Source organism: Moschus berezovskii, chromosome 14, assembly GCF_049115385.1.
Source record: "Moschus berezovskii isolate FMDL1 chromosome 14, NW_MosBer_1.0, whole genome shotgun sequence".
Taxonomy (NCBI): Eukaryota; Metazoa; Chordata; class Mammalia; order Artiodactyla; family Moschidae; genus Moschus; species Moschus berezovskii.
Genome location: NC_142473.1, coordinates 59,500,219 through 59,507,070, shown reverse-complemented (window position 1 = coordinate 59,507,070; position 6,852 = coordinate 59,500,219). Strand labels below are relative to the sequence as shown.

The 6,852-nt window shown below is 40.8% G+C and overlaps 1 pseudogene; it reads left to right on the top strand.

Annotated features, from left to right (window-relative positions):
• The first annotated feature begins 2,546 nt into the window (after positions 1-2,546).
• LOC129554038 (ubiquitin-conjugating enzyme E2 G1 pseudogene) lies at positions 2,547-3,053 on the top strand (annotated as a pseudogene).
• Positions 3,054-6,852: the final 3,799 nt, after the last annotated feature.

Below are 6,852 nucleotides of genomic sequence, written 5' to 3'. Positions count from 1 at the left end.
TGCACGTGGTCGGTTGCGCTGGAGCCAGGCGTCTCCCGCGTCTGCGCCGCTGGAGCCGGGCGTCTCCCGCGTCTGCGCCGCCGGAGCCAGGCATCTCCCGCGTCTGGAGGCTTGTTTTTTATAGCAGTTTGAACACTCTGGCCCAAACTTTCCCTCTTGTTTGCCCAAGTCTCTTGACCAATCTGACTAGAGGTTTATTAATTTTTTTTTTGTTTTTCTAATAGCAATTTTTAATTTCAATGGTTTTCTCTGTTTATAATTTTATTTATTTCTGTTTGCTATTTCCATTCACTGACTTGAGTAGTTATAATCTGTTCTTTTTCTTAAGCTTAGAGCATTGGGTAAGACCATCTTATTTTTTTCCTTCAAGCATCAACAAGTTTATTTTTTAATTTTTTTTTTTAATTACAAAAGTTATGGTAGAAGGTAGAAGAGAAGACAAAGTTTAGAAAACTATGGGTAGGCACAAAGGAAAAGAACCACACATGATTTCGCTCCCATGTGAAAGTGATTTTTTCCCTTTATGTATGTATGACTGTTTTTTTCTTTTGTGTATGTATTTATGCACACACATCTTATTTTTTAAAATCTGGATCACAGTATACAACTTCCTTTGTCATCTCCTTTTTCTTCCACTTTTTCAAAAATTAATTTTTATTGGACTGCAGTGCTGTGTTGGTTCTATTATAGATAGACTTTCTTATTTTCTAAGGCTCAGATGCTCAGTTGTGTCTGACTCTTTGGGACTCCATGAACTGCATCCCGCCCGGCCCCTCTGTCCATGGGATCTCCAGGCAAGAATATTGGAGTGGGGAACCATTTCCTTCTCCGGGGGATCCTCCTGACCCAGGGATCAAACCCCTCCCTGTCTCTTACATCTGCCTTGGAAAGTGGGTTCTGTACCACTAGTGCCACTGGGGAAGTTTGTATTTTTAATACAAACATGTTAATGATATAAATTTTCACCTACAAACTGTTCTACCTGCATCCCATGAAGTTTGATATGTTGTTTTTAATTTCACTGAGTTCAAAATATTTAAAAATTTTTTGCAATTTCTTTGACTTAGTTTTTTTTTTAGAAGTGTGTTGTTTCCAGATATTTGATTTTTTTCAGATATCTTTTTGTTAGGAATTTCTCATTTGATTCCATTTTGTTTAGAAAATATATTTTGTGATTTTAATTCTTTTAAATTTGTTGAGGTTTATTTCATGGGCAGAATGTGGTAATATGTCTGTCTTGGCAAATATATATATATATATATAATCTTTAATATGTACTTGAAAAGAGTGTTTATTCTGTTGATGTTGTGTACAGTGTTTTAGAAAGGTTAGAGTAGGTCTTTGATATTGTTATTTGGGTCTTCTTGTTTCTTACAATTTTCTGGCTACTTGTCTTATCAATTACTGAATGGAGAGAAGAAATTAGAAATCTCCAGCTATCATTGTGGATTTTTCTATTTTTCCTTTCAATTATATCAAATTTTGCTTCATGTATTTTGATGAACTATTATTCTATAAGCTTAGTGTATGTACTTAAGATTATTATGTATTTTTGATAAATTCTCCCTTATTATATCTCTCCCTATTCTTGGTAATATTCCTTGTTCTTAAATCTATTTTGTCTGATATTAATATGGCTACCCTAACTTCCTTTTGATTAGTGTTTGCGTGGTATAATTTTTTCCATCCTGTTTCAACATATATATATATATATTTAAAGTGAGGTTCTCATGGATAATATTTAGGTCTTAGTTTTTTAAAATTTTAGTTTGACAATCTGTCTTTTAATTGGAGGTTTGGATCTTTTTTTTTAATTGGGGGACAACAGAGAATGAGATGGTTGGATGGCATTACCGACTCAATGGATATTAATTTGAGTAAACTCCAGGAGTTGGTGATAGGGATAGGGAGGATAGTTGGATAGGGAGGCCTGGCGTGTTGCAGTCCTTGTGGTCACAAAGAGACCCCAGAGAACTAGTTCATCCTTTGAACCCATCCTTATAAAAGAGATCCCAGAGAACTAGTTCATCCTTGCTGTGAGGATGCAGCAAGAAGTCAGCAGTTTGGAATCTAGAAGACAGTCCTCACCAGAACCTGACCATGCTGGGACCTGATCTTGGATTTTCAGCCTCCAGAGCCATGAGAAATAAGTTTCTGTTGTGTAGAAGCTACTCAGTCTGTGATTTTTTTCTTTTTAATATCATCCTGAATGGTCTAAATCCTTGTTGGACCATGTCTCAGTATGACTTTATGATCAAATAATATTTCATTGTATGGGTACGATATTTTGTTTATCCATTCATCAATTGAGGGGCATATGTGTTATTTCCACCTCTTGGCTATCATGAATAATGCTATTATCAAGGCGAGTGGACTCGCACTGGCAGTGAGGTGCCACTACCACTGCCACAGCCCAGCCTCCCTCGGCTTCGGTGCTCTGGTCGTGGGGACCTGGGTTCCTCAGCACACTCAGCTCCAGCAGCTCTGGAGCCTGTGTGCAGTCCTTCGGAAGCCCCAGTGCCAGCCTGGGCCCTTGCTGGGGAGGGATGACTGAGCTGCAGTTGGTACTGCTATTGTGAAAGCACCTGGCAGAACTCAACAAAAATCCAGTGAAAGGCTTTTCAGAAGGTTTAATAGATGACAATGGTTTCTACCAATGGGAAGTTATTATTGCTCTTCCAGACACACTTTACGAAGGTGGTGCTTTTAAAGCTCATCTCACTTTCCTAAAAGATTATCCCCTTTGGCCTCCTAAAATGAAATTCATTACCGAAATCTAGCATCCAAATGTTGATAAACGTGGTGATGTATGCTTTTCTATTCTTCACAAATCTGGGGAAGATAAATATGGTTATGAAAAGCCAGAGGAATGCTGGTTGCCTATTCACACAGTGGAAATCATCATGGTTAGCGTCATTTCTATGCTGGCAGACCCCAATGGAGACTCACCTGCTAATGTTGATGCTGCAAAAGAATGGAGGGAAGACAGAAATGGAGAAGTCAAGAGGACAGTTGCAGGCTGTGTAAGAAAAAGCCAAGAGCCTGCTTTTTAGAGACATTTATTCAACGGCTGTAACCTCACTTATTTCAGGGTCTCCAACAGAGAAACATGGCACTTTTTCCTGCACTCTACCCACCTATTGCTGGACTTCTGTTGTAACAAGCTGGCAAGCACTGGCTGGAACTGGACTGTAATAAAACATGCCAGTATCAATGCTGGCAAGAGCCTAACAAATGAGCCAGCTTACAGATGATTATGCACTTTGAAATCTAATGAGCTGTTTAACCCTTCAGGAAGAATTGTAAAGACCTATACATAGCACGTGGTCTGGATAGTATATATACTGTTTATGTACATCCACAAATACACCTTGTACCAAATAACACTTTCTTGCAGTAGAATAAGAATTGTGTAAATTCTAAAACATTTTAGCAGGTTTTCTTTCCCTATTGTTTCTTTTCAGGTTTAAAACCACGTCAGATGAAAAGCAAATAAGATGAACAGTTTTCATTTAATTTCCTTTAAACCACTGAGGCTTCATTAAACTCTTTCCACTTACTAAACTTTTATATCTTCTTTGTTTTCACACACTCCCCTTTACTTTTATCTCTTCTGTCTGCCAGGAAGTTTTCAAATCATTTAGTTCAAATACTGAAGTACTCAATAAGCAACTATTTGATTTTTAATGATGACTTCAGAGGAGTGGTCATCACTAGATGCGTTGTCCCTTTGTATTGTACCTGTACCCATCTCTCAGATTGGATAGAACAATAACTTTTTTTTTTGGTCATTAAGAGCTCTTGAATTCAGTCATTATCCCTAGGAACTAAAAAAGAGTTAGTTCTGAATTCAATTCAGATTTAAAATAATTGAAATTTACTCCCAACAACACAAAACTCTGGTTTGGTTTTATTTTTTGCCCTCAGTTACCTAATGTGAGGGATGGATGAATAAAGCATACATAGCTACAGGCTTTCTTCTTAACTTCTGGGTTTGCTATTTAAAATGGTGTTTATCCTCATCCCTTCTCCTTCAGTTCAGTTCAGTTCAGTTCAGTCGCTCAGTCGTGTCCGACTCTTTGCGACCCCATGAATCACAGCATGCAAGACCTCCCTGTCCATCACCAACTCCCGGAGTTCACTCAAACTCATGTCCATCGAGTCGGTGATGCCATCCAACCATGTCATTCTCTCTCGTCCCCTTCTCCTCCCGCCCCCAATCCTTCCCAGCATCAGAGTCTTTTCCAGTGAATCAACTCATCGCATGAGGTGGCCAAAGTATCGGAGTTCCACCTTAGCCCTTCATATTTCTTTGCCTCTATTCTAATACTGCAGAGTTTTCTCACCTATTGTACAAAGAAATTGCGATGTATATTTTTATGTAATTTAGTTTTGGAATTCTGTCACCTTATTAGTGAATTCTTCCAAAATATAATTTTTTTCCAATAAAAAATAATGCTATTATCAACATTCACATATAATTTTGTGCATAAACGTTTGTTTTCATTTCTCTTGGTCTATATCTAGGAGTGGAATTGCTAAGTGAAATGATAACTCTATGTTTAACTTTTTGAAGTACTGTCAGACTGCCTTTCAAAGTGCCTGCACAGTTTTACATTTCTGCCAGCAGTCTTTGAAAGTTCTTCTTTACATCCTTGTCAACACTTGTTACATTCTGACTATTTTATTTTAGCGGGTGCCTGTTCTAGTGGGTGTGAAGTATTATGTCACTGTGGTTTTGATTTGTATTTTCCTGATGACTAATAATGTTGGGCATATTTTTAATATGCTTATTGGCCATTTTTGTATCTTATTTGGAGAAATGTCTCTTTTGGTCCTTGGCCCACTTTTAATTGTATTGTCTTTTTGTTACTGAATTGTAAGATTCTTTATATATATTATATTAATATATAGGCATGAGCCTGTTATCAGATATATGCTCCGTAAGTATTTTCTCCTATTCTGTGGGTTGTCTTTTCAATTTCTTGATAGTGTCCTTTCAAGCACAGATTTAAAAATTTTGATGGAGTCTTTCCCAGGCCTTTTGCCCAACTCTCTCGGTTTTCCATAGTCCTTGTATTTCTATGTCACAGGGGACATCTCTCTCCATACTCGTCTCTTCCCTGGGTGGTAGACTGTTGCTGGCTTATTATACTGTGATAGGGTCATGGCAGGCACAGCGGATCCTCAGTTTGTGAGTTTAGCTGACTCTTGGGCGGGCCCTTATACATCTTGGTCATGGACATAGCGGTTTCTCAGTTTCCTCAACCTTTTTCCTGTGGCAACTATTTTCTACCTTCTATCTATGGTTGAGGCTTCCTAGGTGACCCAGTGGTAAAGAATCCACCTGCCAATGCAGGAGATGCCAAAGTGCAGCTTCGATCCCTGAGTTGGGACTATCCCCTGGAGGAGTGCATGGCAGCCCCCTCCAGTATTCTTGCCTGAAAAGCCCCAGGACAGAGGAGTCTGGTAGGCTACGGTCCATGGGGTCTCAAAGAGTCGGACCCAACAGTGACCGAGCAGTCACACACATCTGTGATTCGCTTGGACTGGGGAAGAGTTTCCTGCCCCTCCACCAGTAGCACCCACCTCTGCTTGGTGGGTACTGCTTGGGCAGGAGACAGTTTCCTGAGCCTCGCCACCCCAAGGGGAGAGAAGGGTTTTCTATCCTTTCTGTGACAACTGTGGGTCTTGGACTGTGTCCTCGGGGCAGTGAGAAAGTTTCCTACTTCTCTCCCAAGAAGTAGATGATTTTGCTTTTACTCTTCCCTCGGAGGCAAGGTAATTTTGCCTAGGACCTTGGAACAAAGTTTTTTCTGTCTCTTACCAAAAGCTTAAGATTTTGCTTTGTAGAAAGGGTCAGAACAAGAGATTGGGCTTCTTAAAGAAAATTAATTTATTTTTGAGTGCACTGGGTCTTCATTGCTGCTTGCAGGCTTTCTTTAGTTGCAACGAGGTGGGCTACTCTCTGGTTATGGCCCACAGGCTTCTCATTAAGATGGTTTCTCTTGTGGAGCAGGGTCTCTAGAGTGGTTGGGCTCACTAGCTGTGGCACATGGGCTTAGTTGCCCTCAGGCATGTGGAGTCTTCCTGGAACAGGTATCGAACCTGTGTCCTCTGCATTGGCCGGTGAATTCTTAACCACTAAAGCACCAGGGAAGTCCAAGATTGGGGCTTTTTGACTTTGCAAAATGGTGGAGGGCAGGTCTCTGTGGTGCCCCACGCCATCTTCCTGGGAGGGAGTAATGGTGGAGGCCTGTGGCAAAGAGCTTGAGGTCAGTCTGACTCCCCTGTTGCTGAGGTTCTCAATTCCTTCCACCTGACATGCTGAGCCCACTAGACCTTTAAGACTTCACTGAGTACTATCTGATTTCCTCTCTTCCACTAGTACATTGGCACCTTTCTTCTAGGCACTGATGAGGTGATCTCATTCCTGTGTCCTCCCTGGGAGGGTTTGCCCATCAAGTCCCAGCAGATGACCTCAAGTGTCACGTAATCTAGAGCAGAAGTGAGTGGTGGTCCACAGTGGCTTACTCCTGACTGTAGGGCTAAATGTCAGGGTCTGAGTCAGGTACTCCTCTTCTATGACCTTGAACCAACTCCTTCAGTCTCCCTGATGTGCAGAGAGGCCCATAGAAGCCTGAGGATGGGGGCTGCAGATCAGATTGCCCCATGTGACAGCGTGATCCTTGGCAAGTTACTCAACATCTATGGGCCTCAGTTACCTCGTCTGTCCCATGTGGATCATGATAAACCTGCCTCACAGGAGTGATGTGAAGACTGATGAACCCATATAAAACTTGCATCATGATGCCTGGAGCAGGGTATTAGCTGTTATCATCACCTGCAGAG